At 46.4% G+C, this 19928-nt stretch overlaps 1 protein-coding gene across 7 annotated transcripts in view; it reads left to right on the top strand.

Moving 5' to 3' along the window:
* The window catches only part of LOC119952452 (sestrin-1-like), a 71897-nt gene that overhangs the window by 11857 nt on the left and 40112 nt on the right, over positions 1-19928 (top strand). The window contains exon 1 of one of the 7 annotated variants that reach the window (XM_038776225.1): positions 17703-17808. The exons of 5 other annotated variants lie outside the window; for them this stretch is intronic. The gene's annotated coding sequence lies outside the window, so the exon portion shown is untranslated. Of the gene's footprint in view, positions 1-17702; positions 17809-19928 lie in introns of those variants that run through there. One more of the 7 variants, XM_038776228.1, reaches the window with a different exon arrangement.

The raw sequence follows: 19928 nt of genomic DNA on the forward strand, positions 1-19928 counted from the left end.
TGGCTTTCTGATACAGACGACATCTAAGGTTGGACTTCTTTCTTTTTTGGGGGATGGGGTTTGTTGTTGCTTAATTCTGGAGTTGATGAAATGAGCTGATGATTGGTCTCCTGGGCTGAGGGGATGATGGTGACCGGAGAAAGAGTACCAATTGATTCCTCATCCTTCTCTCACTGCCTCAACTCTTCCTTGGGTCAGGGGTTAGTAAACATGCAGAGTGGGCTTGCCACAGCATTTTTGTGGTTAGCACAGTTGCTTCACCGCTCTAGGGTCTCTGGTTCAATTCCGGCCTTGGGTCACTGTCTTTATGGAGTTTGCATTTTCTCCCCATGTCTGCGTGGGTTTCCTCCGGGTGCTCCAGTTTCCTCCCACAGTCCAAAGATGTGCAGGTTAGGTGGATTGGTTCTGCTAAATTGCCCCTTAATGTCCAAAAGATTAGGTGGGGTTACAGGGATGGGATGGAGGTGTGGACTTGAGTAGAGTACTCTTTCCAAGGGCCTGTGCAGACTCGATAAGCCCAATGGCCTCTCTCTGTACTGTAAATTCTATGATTCCTGAGCCAGAAGGCACCACCGTTGAATGAGGGCAAACCCACATTAAAAGACTGGTGGAATCTTTAGGTGTCTTTTGGGCAGAGAAGAGGGACAGATGCCCCCCTACCAGGTCCTCCCCCTCTCAACAGGGCAATAGTTGGAGAATTAAAATAATCTCCGATGAGGAAGGGTGTGATGACAGTAATTTTAAAGGATCGGAGTTGATGCTGGATGAGAGAAAAAGCAGTGAATAGTGTTAACAATTATGGTGGGCTTCATGGATTTTGTTCTCCTTACCCAAGGAAGAATATACTTGCAAAAGGTCTACAGGGTGAGAGCATGATTAAGAGGAGGGTAGATTTGTGAATAGACACAATAAAATGCATGGGGGTGGCAAGACCATGTGTGATGGTGAGATTGCAGAGTGTGTGTGGCTGGGGATCTTCATGTGGAGGGTGAAATTGAGGGAGGGGAGAAAGAAAGGATGAATCCAAGTGAAGATTGAAATCACCGAGGGATGAGGAATCAATTGGTACAAAAGGTTGCTGGACAAAACAAAACAATTTCAGTGAGGGCCAGTGCCAGGACCCCAGAGGAAATTAGTAATAGGATGCAAAGTGTTCTGAAGGTGATGTGGGGTGTATGGTTGATGACATGATGTTGGGCTGTCTAAAACATCAGAATGGCTGGCATGTCACAGTAGTTCATTACATGTCCTTCCACCATACTGTTAAGTAGTTAGAGAAATCTGAAATTTCGGATGGAGCTGCTGGAAAGTAGCAAGGCACTGCGGTCAGGTGAACACTGGCAAGTCATACAATTTATAGTGAATTACTCACCATATTTCAGGGTTTTTAATGTTGATCACCTACATATTTTTTAATGCTTCCTGATGTTTAACAATCAACGAATAACTCTTCCAGTGAGGGAGTCGGGGGGATGTGGGGGGTGGAGAGGGAGGGGGGGCGGTTGATTTACAGGGTCCAGTTGATGCTAAGGTGACATGTTTAGCAGTGGGAAGTAGAAACCAAGATGATCTTTCTGGCAGATTGAGTCAAGAGGTCTGCAATACTTCAGATTCCTTTAATTTTTTAAAAATCCAATTAAGGGGCAATTTAGAGTGGCAAATCCGTCTACCCTGCACACCTTTGGGTTGTGGAGGTCAGATCCATGCAGACACGGGGAGAATGTGAAAACTCCACACGGACAGTGACCCGATGCCAGGATCGAACCCGGGTCCTCAATGCCATGAGGCAGCAGTGCTAACCACTGCGCCGCCATGCTGCCCCAAGATTTAATTACTGATTGATACCTCGCCTGGCACATTGGTGAGTCCTAGAGGGGTAATCTAGAGGGCTACCTCAGTCTTCTGGAGATAACCTGTAAGCCAATGCCCTCGTGGCTTGGATGGTCTTAACTGAACAAGCACTATGAAGCCATGTGCTGGCTAATTGTACGGAATTAGCTAAGTTAACCAGCAAGATCCCTGTATTTACCACGACTTCTTGCACTTGAATACTCTACATATTCCTATATTTCTTTATTTTCTTTTTTAAAAAACTTTTAGAGTACCCAATTATTTTTTTTTCCAATTAAGGGGCATTTTTAGCATGGCCAATCCACCTAACCAGCACATCTTTGGGTTGTGCGGGTGAAACCCACGCAGACACAGGGAGAATGTGCAAACGCCACACGGACAGTGATCCAGGGCCGGGATTCGAACCCGGGTCCTCAGCAACGTTGTCCCAGTGCTAACCACTGCGCCACGTGCCACCCATATTCCTATATGTCAACAATGGCTACACTTCAAAAATATTTAATTGGTTGTAAAGCGCTTTAAGATGCCCATGATCGTGAAAAGCACTGTATAACTGCAAGTCTCTTCCCTTCTCCCCTGTCTCCCCTTCTACCCTGTGTTTGGGATCATGCGATGTTTCCCAATGGTGAATGACTGTCCATTCAAACATCTCTCTCTCTTTCTGTACTTTGGTTTGAATGGTCAGGTGATGGATTACCATATGTCAAAGATCTGGAGGGCAAAAAAAGAAACACCTTGACATGGAGATATTAGTAAATAAACTGGAAAATGAAAGATAAGAACAAGACGTGGAACAAAAAGATAGGCCATTTGATCCATAAAGTCCATTCTCTTGAAACCATATAATCAACCTGATCGTGCACTCTCTGTCCAGCCATTTAATCTCCTGCAAAGGAAAGTTGTATGTAAATGCAATGCAGAATAGCAATGTAGCACAAGTTTGAGATAACATTGTTTGAATGTTTTAAAGTCTTGTGAAACCTGTAGACTGTTTCCCTATATTACAACTGCGATAATTCATTGGCTGTGAATCACTTTGGAATGTCCTGAGGTCATGAATGAGGCTCTATAAATTCCAGTGCTTTCTCATGTTATTCTGGATGAAAGTCCTGACCACCAGCATTCTGTGTACAGTATATACCAAGCAAATAGGGCAGAATTTAATGCTCTCCCCCATGGCAGACTTTGTAGCAGGGATTTTTAATCAGATGGGAGGGTGGCAGGTGCAGACCCTGCTGCCTACCCAGCTCCACCCTGATTAAGACCATGGTGGAAAGGCCCATGAATGACCTTCCAGCCTGCCATCAATTGAGGCCTTTAAGTGGGAAGATTAATGGGGTCTCACCATGCGTGGAGCATGACAAGCAAACACATGCAGTGTTGCTTGTGGGCTCCCGGAGTTTGGGGTAGGGCAGTCCCTTGTTCAAACGCATCAAGGGACTCAGCATCAGGAAAAGGTGGGGGGTGCGCTATTGAGAGAAACCTCTGCCCTTGCTGCCAATTACCCTCCCCCATGATCTCCATCCAGTAACCCACACCTTCCGTCACCACACCTATGGCCTGGGATCCAGCAACATGTCTTGGTTTTGGGTGGGTGTGGTATCAGCAGCAGCCCGCATCTCTCTGGTGTTACTGCCATTCAATAAATGATTTGGCAGGTGCCTCTGGGATTTGGCTTGCGCCCATGGGGTCCTTGATCTCAGGAACGGCCCACCGTTGTCCACTTAAGAAACTGAATGGCGCTTAATTCAGTGGGCCTTCCCTGAAAGAGGCACTGTGTTTCTGCCATCTCTGCAGCCAGTGGTCAAGACCTCCATCATCTCCATTGAATCCAGCCCATAGACTCGAAATTACTCCTCTTTCGGGTGTTGGTAATGATGGCTTAAATAAACTTAATACTCTTCTCTATGTCACTGATGTACGGCTCGTCTGTTTGCTTTCCACGAAATTTCAGAAGAGTTAATTTTTGAAATAAATCTCGGTTGAAAATGGTTAAGAGTTAAGAATTTAAATGTGTTCGTGTCGGCTATGCATTTTATAAAGAATTACAAGATTTGAGTCTGCACCACATTTGTGAGCCTCTTGGGCTTTGATGTTGCGGATTGCTGCACTTTCTTACCCCTTGAACATATCATTATCAACCGGCTTATTTAACATTTTGGTGCCATTATACCACAGGGAAAAATTGTACTTAATGTGTGACGCGCTGAATTTATTACCTCAGAATGCTTTCAGAACCTTCACCACCAGCGATAGACCTGTAACCATCAATAATTTATCCTGGTGTTTTCTAGCTTAAAGCACGCTCTTCAGACATAACCCAGATTGGAGGAATGGTAGAGGAAGGGGGAAAGTGCAGAGTTAACTAATGAGGGCTTTACTTACTGGGCCTGAAAGCTCCTCCAGTGTAATATCTGGATACTCTGGTATTTAGAAGGGCAGTGTAAGATTTCAGTCAGAGATGACACTGAATATAGCTTCGATGTGAGTCAACGGTGTCTGGTGTCATTCTTAAAACCCGGCACATTTCTTCGAAGTCCTGTCGCTGATCTTGGACTTATAAAGCAGCAGACCAAGCTCATTATACTCAGCCATAGTCCTTTCCCAAATTCAGCTTCAGTTGGAAAAGGTAATAATAGAAATCATGTTGATATATTAATCACAGAAATGTTACTGGGAAAGAAATGTGAAATGGCACTGTAGAAAGCTTCCGAAGTAGTGAAGAAAATCTGTTTTAAATGTATGCTTTCTTCTGATGGCCCCATTTTCTTCCAGCTAACAATCGCACGGGGGGGTCCGCACAATTTCTGTGGAAGAGTTTAATCAAACTACAAAAGCAAAGGATAGTAGGCTTCGCCACAAATATAATAAGAAGAAGAATATAAGATTTTTTTTTAATGAAAGATGAAAGAGCTGTTTAGATCTTTAGCCTGTTGGTTTTCACTTATCACGTACAATGAGGTGGTGATCTCTGACAAGTCGATTTAATTTCCTGAGGATAGGCCTTTCCAACTTTCTCCCTGCCCCTCCAGATATCTATCTAACCTCACACCCTACTTTATTGCCAACAGATCACGTGTGCACAGCCCCGACAGCTTAAGAAGTATGATGTTCCATGTAGCATTTGATCATATGTCTCTGCACATTTCCTCGCAACCATCAATCCTATTCTGAAACAAAGATGTTCAAGGCATGTTTTTTAGGCCCGGGGCGCACTGCCTGGGGAGGTTGTGGAAGCAGATACATTACCGGCGTTCAAAAGGCATCTCGACAAATACATGGATAGGATTGGTATAGAGGGATTTGGTACTAGCAAGTGCTGAGGGTTTTGGCGAAGGGTGGTATCATGACCAGTAGAGGCTTGGGGGGGCCGAAGGGCCTGTTCCTGTGCAGTATTATCCTTCGTTCTTCTTTCAGACTATCCCTAAATATTGTCAAGTGGGAAAACCTGATTCCAAAACTTGACCTATACTGAATCTACATATGGGAAATTAGATAATTTGCATCTTGGAACACCATTTTCCAGAGACAACTTTCGGAGACAACTTTCTGCTCCGTTTTTGCTGAAATAAAATATTTTTATTGAAGCATTTGCAAAAAAATTTATAACAAAAACAAAACAATAATAACATAAACATCAACATGGTAAACTAGACATTTCCCACCCAACCCATTCTGTACATCCCTTAACCATATTACACCAACCCTCCCCCCCCCCCCCCCCCCTTCAGAATGCTGCTTCTGCTGACATTTTAATTTTCCCCGAGAAAGTCGACGAACGGCTGCCACCTCCAGGAGAACCCCAGCATTGACCCCCTCAAGGCAAACTTTATTTTCTCCAGCTTGAGAAATCCAGCCATGTCACTGACCCAAACCTCCACACTCGGGGGGGGGGGGGGGGGGGGGGGGGGGGGGCTTCGAGTCGCTCCACATTAAAAGGATCGGTCTCCGGGCTACCAGGGAGGCAAAGGCCAAAACGTCGGCCTCTTTCACTCCCTGAACTCCCGGGTCTTCTGACACTTAAAAGATCGCTACCTCCGGACTATGCACCGCCCGCGTACCTAGCACCTTGGACATTGCCTTGGCAAACCCCTGCCAGAATCCACAAAGCTTTACCCGTGCCCAAAACATATGGACATGGTTTGCTGGGCTTCCCGCACACCTCGCACATCTATCTTCTACCCCGGCTGCATCACAATTTATGCAATGGAGCTTTTCCAGTTTCGTATTTACCCCTAAAATATTGCGTCTAAATTTCTGGTGCCTCAAAAGTAGAAACAGAAAGACTTACATTTATATAGCACCTTTAACGAACAGTGACATTGCAAAGTGCTTTAAACCAATGACGTACTATTTGAAGCGTAATCACTGTTGCAATGTAAGAAACCCAGCGGCTAGTTAACACTCGGCAAGAATCCCACAGAGAGCAATGTGACAAAGATCTTGACGTTGATTGATGGATAAATATTAGCCAGGATACAGGGGATCAGTCCCCTGCTCCTCTTCACCTGAGGAAGGAGCAGTACTCCGAAAGCTAGTGTTTGAAACAAACTTGTTGGACTTTAACCACTATAAGACTTCCTACTGTGCTCACCCCAGTCCAACGCCGGCATCTCCACATCATCCTCTTCAAAATGTTTACATCCGCCTCGGAGGACAGATGAGGTCTTGGTTTATCGTCTATTCCGAAAGGCAGCCCCTTTGAAAGTGCAGCCTTCAGTGTCCTGGAACCTTCTGACTCCCAGGAAAGACTGCTACCAAAAGAGCCACTGCCTCAACAAAATAGCCCCACTTGCCATTAGGTATTGTGAGGTTATTCATTATTGGGGCCAACACAGCTGAGCATAATCTAGCCCTTGCCCATTTATACATGTGCGTCATCTGGGGGAGTTACTAGACCAACCAAGATGCGAATGAGCTAGTTTCCCATATGTAGATCAGTACAGGTCAAGTTTTGGAATCGGGTTTTCCCACTTGACAATATTTAGGGATAGTCTCAAAGAAGAACAAAGGACAATACAGCACAGGAACAGGCCCTTCAGGAATCCTGGGCGCGATTCTCCGCCCCCCCATGCCGGTTGGGAGAATAGCGGGAGGGCCTCCCGACATTTTTCACGCCCTCCCGCTATTCTCCCCGACCCACGCCACGAATCGCCGCTCACTATTTTTTACGGCGAGCAGCGATTCTCTGAGGCCGATGGCCGAGCGGCTGGGCCTTCGCGCCCGTTTCAGCACGGCAGCAAACACAGCTGCTTGCTGCCATCGTGAAACGGGCGCCAGATGCCCGTTTGGGGCATCTGGGGGCCCGATTGGCATGGCAGTACCACGGCCGTGCCATGGGGGTCAGAGGCCCGTGATCGGTGCCCACCGATCGCGGGCTGTGCGTCCGTAACGGACGCACTCATTTCCCTCTGCCGCCCCGCAAGATCAAGCCGCCACGTCTTGCGGGGTGGCTGAGGGAAAAGACGGCAACTGCGCATGCGCGGGTTGGCGTTGTCCAACCTGCGCATGCGCGGCTGACGTCATCGGCTGCATCAGCCGGCGTGACGCTTGGCATGCGGCCTTGACAACCGTCGTCAAGGCCGCGCCGCCGTGATGCATAGCCCCGCCCGGGGGGGAGAATCGGCCCCGGAAGTCGGCGTGAAGGCTGCCGTGGGTCACGGCCTGTCCCACGGCAGCCTTTACGATTCTCCGCATTTGCGGAGAATCTCGACCCCTGAATTACATATCAGCTTAGTTGCTAACACTCTTGCCCCTGAATCACAAAGATCCAGGGCTTGAGCACAAAAACCAGGGCTTACACTCCAGTGCAGTACTGAGGGAGCACTGCAATGTTTGGTGTGTCATCTTTCAGATGAGGTGTTAAACTGAGGCCCCATCTGCGAACTGGGTGGATATAAAAGATCCCATGGCACCATTTTGAATAAGAACAGAGAAGTTATCCCAGACGGGTTGGCCAATATTTATCCCTCAATCAACACCACACGAAAAAAAGATTATCAGGTCATTATTGCACGCCTGTTTGTGGGAGTTTGCTAAGCGTGTATTGGTTGCTGCTTATTCTACATTCTAACAGTGACTGCAATTCAAAAGTATTTTGTTAGATGTAAAGTGCTTTGAGATGTCTGGTGGTCGTGAATTGCGCTAAATAAATGCAAGTCTATCTTTCTTTTCTTGGCTGATTTCTCACCCTTTGCTGTCCAATTGCACTGAAACCAGATAGAGCGCCTCCACTGCTCTCCCAGTTGAAAGTAAACACCACAACATACTGGGAAGGGGTGCAAATCTGGGACTTTGCAGTCATCGTCATACCAAGCGCTGTACTTATGCATCAAGCCATCGGGGAGTCTAGCTTTAAATTTTTTAAGAAACTTGCATCAATTCAGCAATCGTTTTAGCAGGACTGCGATGCCCTTCAATAATCAAACAGCTCCAGTCTCTGGAGTGAGGATTTTGTTGAAGGGAGGGAGTTCCAGGCTATGTTACTCCATGGGCAGACATGGCGCGGCATTCTCTCGTCTGGGGACCAAGTCCCCACACCGGCGGGAAAACTGGCACCAACAACTCCGGTGTCAACAGCCCCAAAGGTGAGGAATTCACCGACTTTCGGGGGCTAAGTAGACGCCGGAGGGGTTGGCGCCACTCCAGCCGGTGCCGAAGGGCCGACGCGAGTTCGCGCATGCACGGAATGGCCGGTGTGATCTTGCACATTCGGGGAACGACCGGCATATTTCCACGCATGGGCGGCGGGTTCTCTTCTCTGCGCCGGCCCCCGGGCAATATGGCGGAGCCCTACAGGGCCCCGGCGTGGAGGAAAGAAGTCCCCCCATGGAACAAGCCCGCCCAAATATACTGTCCTGTTGCCTGTTTGCCGGCAGGGACAAAATGGAGGAATCTCTCCTCTGTGATTTCACGCCCAAAGCACGGACCTACAGGGCGCGTGATGCCAGTGTACATGCTGCGTGAGTGACCTGCTCTCTGCCGCCACTTCTGGCCGGAGCACTCCAGCGTTCACATTTAAAGCGGCCAGCATTCTCAACTTAAAAGTCCATCACTGCTGGAACTCTGAAACAAGCCATGGAACAAGCCCGCCCATATATTGGTTAAAGCTCTGAAGTGTTAGAAATCAAATTGGGGGGGGGGGGGGGGAAGCACAAGCAGTGGTTAAGCCTGAGATACGATTACTCAGAATTTAGTTCTGTTGCAAGTCACTCTCGGTAATCCACAGAGATACCAGTGGGAGATCTTCATACATCATGGCCAGGATTCTCTGACCCCCCCCCCCCCCCCCCCCCCCCCCGGGCGGGTCGGAGAATTCCCGGGAGAGGCGCGAATCCTGCCCCTGCGCCGGCTAACCTATTCTCCAGCGGCGGGATCCCCGCTACGCGGTCGGGGGCCGACAGCACCCCCCCCCCCCCCCCCCCGCCGATTTTCGGGCCCCCATGGGGGGGGGGGGGGGGGGGGATCCGACCCAGTTGGCCTGGCCTGCGATCGGGGCCTACCGGTCTTTGGGCGTGCTGTGTCCATGGGGGTCTTCTTTCCTCCACGCCGGGTCCCTGTAGGGCTCCGCCGTATTGGCCCGGTAGGTGTCGCGCAGAGAAGAGAACCCACGACCCATGTGTGGAAATATGCCGGTCGTTCCGCGAATGTGCGAGATCACACCAGCCATTCCATGCATGCGCGAAAACTCGTCGGCCCTTCGGCACCGGCTGGAACGGCGCCAACCCCTCCGCCGTCGACTTAGCCCCCGAAAGTCGGTGAATTCCTCACCTTTGGGGCTGTTGACACCGGGGTGGTTGGCGCAGTTTTCCCGCCGGTGTGGGGACTTAGTTCCCAGAAGAGAGAATGCCGCGCCATGTCTGCCCATGGAGTAACATAGCCTGGAACTCCCTCCCTTCAGAAATTCCTCGCTGAACCATGCCTGATGTAGAATGTACATTAGTTTGTGGGAGTTGTGATTTGTTCTTTGTTTCTTTTGTGCTGCCAGCAACCCACTAAGGGAGAGTTGCAAACTCAGGGTGGGTGCCCGCGGGTGGGTGGCGGGAGGGGCACGGAGCGATCGATCACGGTGTTCCCGATCGCAGGAGAAGTGCCCAATGGCTGCGACCGGCTTTTCAGAGTTCCAGCAGTGATGGACATTTAAGTTGAGAATGCTGGCCGCTTTAAATGCGAACGCTGGAGTGCTCTGGCCAGAAGTGGCGGCAGAGAGCAGGTCACTCACGCAGCATGTACCCTGGCATCACGTAGGTCCGTGCTTTGGGCATGAAATCACAGAGAAGAGATTCCTCCATTTTGTACCTGCCGGCAAACAGGCAACTGGACAGTGTGAAGAACTGAAGATGGATCGGTTTGTAATAAGGAAGAGCGGGCCAGAGACACAAATAGGCCAGGATCTCACAATTGAATCTGCTAGAGAGAGCTGCACAGGAGAGTCCACGGCAGGACAAAGCAGTGCTGCCATGTGCTGTATCCAGAACTCCAGGGCCTCTGGTGAACAATCCATTAATGAGAAACGGATATTAGGAGCAAAACAGTATAAAGATGATTTCTTGAGATATGGCATTGTGAATTTGCCAGTGCAAATCAGGATGCAAGGCCCGTGTGTGTTATATGCAGAGAAGTACTGGCAAATGGAAGTTTAAACCCTCAAAGCTTCAAAGGCATTTGAAGACTAAGCATGGAGAGTTCAAGGACAAACCTCTTGATTTTTTCAAAGGATGCAGCGAGAGCTTAAATCGTCAGCTGAAGTTCTTAACAAAAATGTAACATTGGATGACAAAACAAGTGAGATTGTGAGGACCATGCAGGCTGACCTGTCACATTAAAGGTAAGCACTAATGGTGTGTCACAAAGGTCAGCTAGCAGAGGTCACGAAGGTCATCCGGCGTGGGTCGTGATGGTCGGCATGGATCCCGAAGGTCAGCCGGTTGGTAAAAGTGGGTCCCAGAGAAAAAGAAGTTCGAAAATCACTTTCAAACGGTGAAATTAGTGTAATAGCTCTCCTGCCTGCAGCTGCACCTTGTTTTTCTGTCTCCCAGTAGCCCTCTGAGCTGGGTTTCCCCAGTGATGTAATGGATACTCACGACTTCCTTACTCAGCGTTCAATAATATGAAATAAGCAGGAGAACATAAATTCTAATTCGTATTGGGAAACATTAGTGACCCCCCACCAAGAGAAACAAAATCATTTTTTTTGTGGTCCACTCTTTGCCTTTCACACTCAGTGTCTCGTTGATGTGCTTTTGTGTTCCTCCTCTCTTTTCCACCCTCCCTTTTCCTTTCTCTGCCATTCTGACTGCTCAGTCTAAAATGCACTGCAAAAAAAAAACTCCAGTGACAATTGTAAGTGGAGATGTGACCTCAGAACATAGCACCCATAGCATTGAACCACATAGGAATAGGATTCTCAGGAGACTTGACAAAAATAGAGATTATCATCACAGATGATATCAGCTGCTCTATTGTTAGCATAAACTTTTATAGCTTTTCCTTTTGTAAAAAATTTGGGTTTTTTTGGTGGGGGGTGGTGGAAGTTCTTCGATCGCGCTGCAGGACTGTTGAGAATTAACTACTTTGTTTTTGCCTTAATTTAATCAATCCTGGACCTCTGAGAACTACAGCATAGTGGCGCTAGTTATTGCTCGCAATCAAAAAAACTGCAGTTAATGGAGATTAAGTGTTGCAGACGATTAAAGACACACCCTGCAAGTACCTGTAGCACAGTACTGAGAACATTGCCGAAAACTTGGCAGTGAAGCCCAAAGTCATCCTCTACTGTTATAGTTCCACCTGCTCAGACCTGAATGTCATGAATATGATCTCACTTTGTTTATTTTTATTTTTTTGCAAATGAATTTGTTGGGAAATATTCCAACATCCACACTTGAGACCACACGTGTGCATTTTTCAGCAGGGACTGGGTCACTGGAGACTGAGAATGGGAATTCTGTTGCAATGCTTTCTCTTCTGCTGAATGTGCAGACACATTGTGGACTCTGATTCCACAGGCAGCCAAATGGTATTTCCTTGTTTTTCATTCCTGAGCCTCGTGTCAGATGGCCAACTGACCATGGAACTCGTTAGTCACATATTGCCCTCACGCACGTGCACATTTAGGCATGCACATACTCCGTCTTTCCAGCAGGAGGCGGTGATGTGGAAAATTGGGCTTATTTTTTTCATCCCTGGTCCGTGGACTCTGAAGCTGATTATTACTTGTTTGAGGTTAACCAGTTCAGCTGGGACTCAAACTTGTGGGTACTCAGGAATCTCTTTTTTTTTAAAAGTTGTCATAAAATGCACTGAGTGATTTGGAAGATTTTGTAAAGAGCAATAGGCCGATGTCATTTTCAAGGAATCTGCCAAAAGGGACTCAGCTGCAATTTCCTGGCTGAATGAGTTCTGTTAACATAGAAGAGGCACTGCGGGAGGGCAGCTGTGCCCACAGGGAGTGCAAGCTAGGATTGGGACTAAAGTTTGTAGCCCTACCTTTATCAGTAAACATCACTGGGATATGGGAGTTGCTAGAGAGGCCAACACGTATTACCCATTTTTAGTTTTCCTTGAGAAACTGGTTGTGTACCTACTTCATGAACTGCCGCAGTCCATTTGGTGAAGATGCTCCTCTGACTTGCATTCCCTGCACGATTCCTGCCGGGGGTGCATTTTGTGGAATTATCCAATTATTACTGAACCTATGTTCCTTTAGGCTGCCTCAGTTATAAATTGCAGTTGCATTCCCCACAGTGAGTTGATAAATATGAGTTTTTCTTGTGTACAAGTGTGAGCAGGATAGCAACAGACTTGAAAAGGATTTGGGCAGACTGGTCAAAATGGGCAGATGAAATTTAACACAGGGAAGTGAACAAAATAAATGGTACCATTTTCAAAAGGGTACAAGAACAGATACTGGGCGTGTAAATACACAAATCATTGAAAGTGGTAGGACAATTTGATAAGTTGGTTCAAAAGGCATATGGGATTTGTGGCTTCTTAAGTAGGGATGAGGGTTCAAAAGCAAGGAAGTTACACTAAATCTTTATATGACACTAGTTAGACCCCAGGTGGAGTACTGTTTTTAATTCTTGGCACCATATTTAAGGAAGGATGTCAAGCCATTTGAGAGAGTGCAGAGGACAATTGCTGGAATGGTACCAGAGATGTGGCACCACAGTAACGTGAAACGAGGATTGTTCTCTTACCACAAAGATAGTTGATGGAGGATTTGGTAGAGGTAGTCAAAACCCTGAAAGTTTTTGATGGGGTAAATAGAGAGAAACTGTTTCCAGTGGCAGAAGGGTTGGCAACCCGAGAAGATAACTGGCAAAAGAACCAGAAGTGAAGAAACCTTTCACACAGTAGTGAGTTGCTATGGCCAGGAATACACTGTCTGAAAGAGTACTGGAAGCTGATTCAGCAGTAACTTTCCAAAGAAAATTGGATAAATACTTGAAAAGGAAAAAAGAACTTGGCAGCTGTGAGGAAAAAGCAGGGGATGGGACTAATGGGGCCGTTCTGATAAAGGACCAGTATAGGCACCATGCGAATAATAGCCTCCAAGTTAGCAACTTCAGAAACTTGCTAGAGCCCAAAATTACATTGTAACAGTTGCCATAACAAAATTATCTGGATGTATCAAGTGATTTTTCTGCTTTTGTGGGTGATACGTCTGACTCTACATAGTTACAAATGGGCACCTTACGAATTGGCATAAGCCAACCCAATATCACCTTTTACAAGGAAATAATATACCTCTGTAACTCCTAAGGGGACAGAAAAAGGTCTAAAACTTGATGTTTTGAAATGGCAAAACAGAGTCCAACCACTCTGCTGCATGTAGTTATGCACCGGTATGCCAAAGCAGGAGCATAATCACCAGACCAATACCATCTCTTTAGTCAGGTGTTAGGAGGTGTCTAGATAACTTCCTTAGCAAATGGAAACACAAAATCTTATCACTTAAGATATTTTTGTTTTCCCAGTTATTTTTTTTTCCCAGTTTGCTAACTATACATTGTATTTTTGCACAGGATATATGGCATAGAATCAGGCAGTTCGGCCTGTGTTTGTGCTCCACTCAAACGTCCTCCCTTCTTTCCCCATTTAAATCTACTTATCATAAACCCTTGTTTCCTTCTCCCTCATATGTGCTGGTCTAACTTCCCCTTAAATGCATCCATGCTATTCACTTCAAACACTCCTTTTGGTGGCGGGTTCCACATTATAGAACATAAAACAGTACAGCACAGAACAGGCCCTTCGGCCCTCAATGTTGTGCCGAGCCATGATCACCCTACTCAACCCACGTATCCACCCTATACCCATAACCCAACAATCCCCCCCCCCCCCCCCCCCCCCCCCCCCCCCCCCTTAGCCTTACTTTCATTAGGACACTACGGGCAATTTAGCATGGCCAATCCACCTAACCCGCACATCTTTGGACTGTGGGAGGAAACCGGAGCACCCCGAGAAAACCCACGCACACAGGGGGAGGACGTGCAGACTCCACACAGACAGTGACCCAGCCGGGAATCGAACCTGGGACCCTGGAGCTGTGAAGCATTTATGCTAACCACCATGCTACCCTGCTGCCCCCTTTTTTAAAAAATTGATCATTCTTGCCACATTTATGGTAAATAGGTTTCTTCTGAATTGGATTTCTTGGTGACCATTTTATATTGATGTTCTTCCCTATAATGAAATGAAAATGAAAATCGCTTATTGTCACGAGTAGGCTTCAATTAAATTACTGAGAAAAGCCCCTGTCGCCACATTCCGGCGCCTGTCCGGGGAGGCTGATACGGGAATCGAACCGTGCTGCTGGCCTGCTTGGGCTGCTTTAAAAGCCAGCGATTTAGCCCAGTGAGCTAAATCAGCCCCTGATTTAAGAGGAAATATTCTCTCTGGGTCCACTCTATCCAAGCCTTTCATAATTTTAAATCCCTCTATTAGGTCACCCCTCCTTTTTATCCAAAAATAAGAAACTCAGCTTGTCACTGCTTTCTTGATGAGTGTAGCCATGTGTTTCCAGTATCACTCTTGTAAATTTTCACTGCAGTTTCTCTAGCGCCTCTGATGCAGTACTTCTTTAAGTTTGGTCTCATCAAGGTACAATATAAATTTTATAACTACTTTTCAATTCTATTCCTCATATTGTACTGAATCAGCCATTTAACTGCCCATGCAGCTAGTTTACTGACACTTCTTCACAATCCTCTTGTCATCAGAAAATGTTGATATTGTTCTTCCATTCTGGAGTAGAAATATTTATTTGTATATACTGTAGTAAATAAGATCTTTCCTGATATAGAGGCTATATAAGGCTCTGGTCAGACCCCATTTGGAGTATTGTGAGCAGTTTTGGGCCCTGTATCTAAGGAAGATATGCTGGTCTTGGAAAGGGTCCTGATGGAGGTTCACAAGAGTGATCCCTGGAATGAAGAGCTTGTCATACGAGGAACAGTTGAGAACTCTGGGTCTGTACTCGTTGGCGTTTAGAAGGATGAGGGGTATCTTATTGAAACTTACAGGATACTGCGTGGCCTGGATAGAGTGGACGTGGAGAAGATGTTTCCACTTGTAGGAAAAGTTAGAAGCCGAGGACGCAATCTCAGACTAAAAGGATGATCCTTTAAAACAGAGATGAGGAGGAATTTCTTCAGCCAGAGGGTGATGAAATTGTGGAACTCTTTGCCACAGAAGGCTGTGGGGGCCAAATTACGGAGTGTCTTTAAGACAGAGATAGATAGGTTCTTGATTAATAAGGGGATCTGGGGTTATGGGGAGAAGGCAGCAGAATGGGCATGAGAAAAATATCAGCCATGATTGAATGGCGGAGCAGACTCGATGGGCCATGTGGCCTAATTCTGCTCCTATGTCTTATGGTCTTATGGATCCACATGACACCCAATTCACCCTGTCGTTCCAGGGTAAGAATCTTCTTTTTACCCCGGTCCTTTTTGTTCTGCTCTTGAACCACCTCTGTACCTATGAGGTCACATTTCCTTTAATGTCATTCCATATTGTTGCTCTTGGTTACCCTCTAGTGGGAGAAACTGATCACTGAGAAAGGTTAAAGCACCAAATCATGCCAGTCCTGTTCATTCTTCAGTCAGTTGCTTGAGTAACCTGATCTCGTGACATCCCAATGCTCTGACAGTATGACACAAAATCAAGCCAATCAGGCTATGGGGTCCGAGTGGGACTGACTAAATTGCTCTGCTGTTAGCCTGCACAGACTCAATGGGGCGTATGGCCTCCTGCTGTGCCATAAATGGCACCATGACTGCATCTAAAATTTTGAACCTCATCATCTCAAATAGAACATAGAACATTACAGCACAGTACAGGCCCTTCGGCCCTCTATGTTGCGCCGACCTGTGAAACCACTCTAAAGCCCATCTACACTATTCCCTTACGACCCATATGTTTATCCAATGACCATTTAAATGCCCTTAATGTTGGCGAGTCCACTACTGTTGCAGGCAGGGCATTCCACACCCGTACTACTCTCTGAGTAAAGAATCTACCTCTGACATCTGTCCTATATCTATCTCCCCTCAATTTAAAGCTATGTCCTCTCGTGCTAGCCATCACCATCCGAGGAAAAAGGCTCTCACTGTCCACCCTATCTAATCCTCTGATCATCTTGTATGCCTCAATTAAGTCACCTCTTAACCTTCTTCTCTCTAATGAAAACAGCCTTAAGTCCCTCAGCTGTTCTTCATAAGATCTTCCCTCTAAACCAGGCAACATCCTGGTAAATCTCCTCTGCACACTTTCCAATGCTTCCACATCCTTCCTATAATGCGGCGACCAGAACTGCACGCAATACTCCAAATGCGGCCGCACCAGAGTTTTGTACAGCTGCAACATGACATCATGGCTCTGAAACTCAATCCTTCTACCAATAAAAGTTAACACACCGTACGCCTTCTTAACAACCCTATCAACCTGGGTGGCAACTTTCAGAGATTTGTGTACATGGCAACAGAGATCGCTCTGCTCATCCACACTACCAAGAATCTTACCATTAGCCCAGTACTCTGTCTTCCTGATACTTCTTCCAAAATGAATCACCTCACACTTTTCTGCATTAAACTCTATTTGCCACCTCTCAGCCCAGCTCTGCAGCTTATCTATGTCCCTCTGTAACCTGCAATGTCCTTCCGCACTGTCCACAACTCCACCGACTTTAATGTCATCTGCAAATTTACTCACCCATCCTTCTACGCCCTCCTATGTTGGTAACTACTTGGTGAGTTCCTACAGTGCATCTTGTAGATGGTACACATGGCTGCGACTGTGTGTCAGTTGTGGAGGGAGTGAACATTTGTGGATGGGGTGCCAATCAAGTGGGTTGCTTAGTCTTGGATGGCGTCAAACCGCTTGAGTGTTGTTGGAGTTGCACTCATCCAGGCAAGTGGGGAGTATTCCCTCACACTCCTGATTTGTGCCTTGTAGGTGGTGAACAGGCTTTGGGAGTCATGAGGTGCCATAGGATTCTTAGCCTCTGACTGCTCCTGTAGCCACAGTATTTATATGGCTAGTCCAATTCAATTTTGGGGCAATGGTAACCACCAGGATGTTTATAGTGGAGGAATTCAGTGATGGCAATGTCATTGAATGTCAAAGGACGATGGTTTGATTTTCTCTTATTAGAGATGGTCATTGCTTGGTATGGCGCAAACGTTACTTGTCAGCCCAAGCCTGGATATTGTCCAGGTCTTGCTGAATTTGCATGTGGACTGCTTCATTATCTGCGATGTCATGAATGGTGTTGAACATTGTGACGTCATCAGCAAACATACCCACATCTGACCTTATGTTGGAAGGAAAGTCATTGATGAAGCAGATGAAGATGGTCGGGCCTAGGGTACTTCCCTGAGGACCTCCTGCGGTGATGTCCCGGGACTGAGATGACTGACCTCCAACCACAACCATCTTCCTTTGTGCTAGGTATGACTCCCCTTGATTCCCATTGACAGTATTGTCCCTCTGATTCCCATTGACTCCAGATTTGCTAGGGCTCCTTGATGCCATACTCTATCAAATGCTGCTTTGATGTTAAGGACACTCACACTCGCCTCATTTCTGGAGTTCATGTTTGAACCAAGGCTATAATGAGGGCAGCAGCTGAGTGATCCTGGCGGAACTCAAACTGGGTGTCAGTGAGCAGGTAATTGCTGAGTAAGTGCTGCTTGAGAGCACTGTTTGATGGCTCCTTCCATCACTTTAATGATGATTGAGAGTAGACTGATAGGTCGATAATTGGCTGGATTGTATATGTCCTTTTTGTGTACAGGACATACCTGAGCAATTTTCCACATTGCCATGTAGATGCCAGTGTTGTAGCTGTACTGGAACAGCTTGGCTAGGGGTGAGGCAAGTTCTGGAGCACAAGCCTTCAATACTATTGCTGGAATATTGTAAGGGCCCATGGTCTTTGCAATATCCAGTGTCTTCAGGCTTGATATCATGTGGGGTTATCGAATCGAATCGAATTGGCTGAAGACTGACTGACTACCCCGGACAGGCGCCGGAATGTGGCGACTAGGGGCTTTTCACAGTAACTTCATTGAAGTCTACTCGTGACAATAAAGCGATTTTCATTTTCTGAGTGCTGGAGACTTCTGAGATGGATCATCCACTTGGCACTTCTCGCTGAAGATGATTGCAAATGCTTCAGCCTTTATTTTTGCACTAAAATGCTGGGCTCCTTTGATATAATCCAAGGCAGCATAGGCTCAAATTAGTCTATTTTTCATCCATTTGAGGTTGGAATCTGCCTGTGGCATAGTGGTATTGACACTGGATTAATAAACCAGAGACCGAGGGTAATGCTCAGGGGATCTGAGTTCGAATCCCACCAGGGCATATGGTGGAATTTGAATTTTCTTAAAAACTGGAATTAAAATAATAATAATGATGACCATGAAACCATTGTCGATTGTCATAAAAACCCATCTGGTTCACTAATATCCTTTAGGGAAGGAAATCTGCCATCATTACTGAGTCTGGCCTACATGTGACTCCAGACCCACAGCAATGTGGTTGACTGTTAAATGCCCTCAAGGAAGGGCAATAAATGCTGGCCCAGCCAGCGATGCCCACATCCATGAACAAATAAAAAAAAGTAAAGGAATGATTGAAGTTCGGATGGGAAAAGCAGCAAATTTACATGCAGAGAATTTTTTTAAAATTAATTTGCCCATTGAGTCCAAATGGATGGTTAAAAATTGTTAATGACCAGTGGGAGTTTGGGAGGGGCCACTCCTAAAAGGATATTTCCTGATGGGTAATCCAATACAGCATCAGCTCAGGTTAGTGACAGATGAGGCTTCCCATGGGTGGACAGCTGTTATGTCTGTCAGTAGCACGGTCAATATGTGGAGGTGGTCACGTTTCAATGCTGATGAAGGTTGGCAATAGTTGGATTGGATATCATGAGTCTGTTAACCTGTTCTTCGTTGACCATTTGCCTGTTTATTACCATAAACAATCAACTGCAGTGGTTTTTAAATGCATAAACCTCCTGTTAGATAGTATTTCAAACTGCTAACAGACATTTGGAGGCAAGTGTTACATTTACTCAACTATTGGGTGATACAGTTGCTTCAGACTTGCAATAAGGTGCTCATGCTGCAAAAGATTTAATGAATCACTTATTTATTAAACAGAAACTACCACTGAACAACTCCGAAGATTGATACTAGCAAAGCTCACTCAAAGTCTTCCACTATGCTGCGTCTAAGAAGTGTTTTAAAGGGCCACTGGCTTTAGCTCCCATTTGACAAAGGTTAAGTCTCTCGTCTTTGAGCTTTGAACAAAACGGTACCCTGGTCTCGGCCAAGTTATCTTTCCTCATCCGGGACAACAAAAGGGGCTCCTCCATTAGCCGTAGTTACATTAGGATAGGGCTTTGATTTGCACGCTGAAGGTGCCAGGGTATAGATGCCAGATGAGCATTGGAATAGGCTCAGCTGTGTGAGATAAAATCCTAGCACTCGCTGTCAAGGTTCATCCATGACTTTTTTGATTAACAAGCTTCCTTCTATTCATACAGTAACACTGTGTGG

The sequence above is a fragment of the Scyliorhinus canicula genome, chromosome 17 (assembly GCF_902713615.1).
Source record: "Scyliorhinus canicula chromosome 17, sScyCan1.1, whole genome shotgun sequence".
Lineage (NCBI taxonomy): Eukaryota > Metazoa > Chordata > Chondrichthyes > Carcharhiniformes > Scyliorhinidae > Scyliorhinus > Scyliorhinus canicula.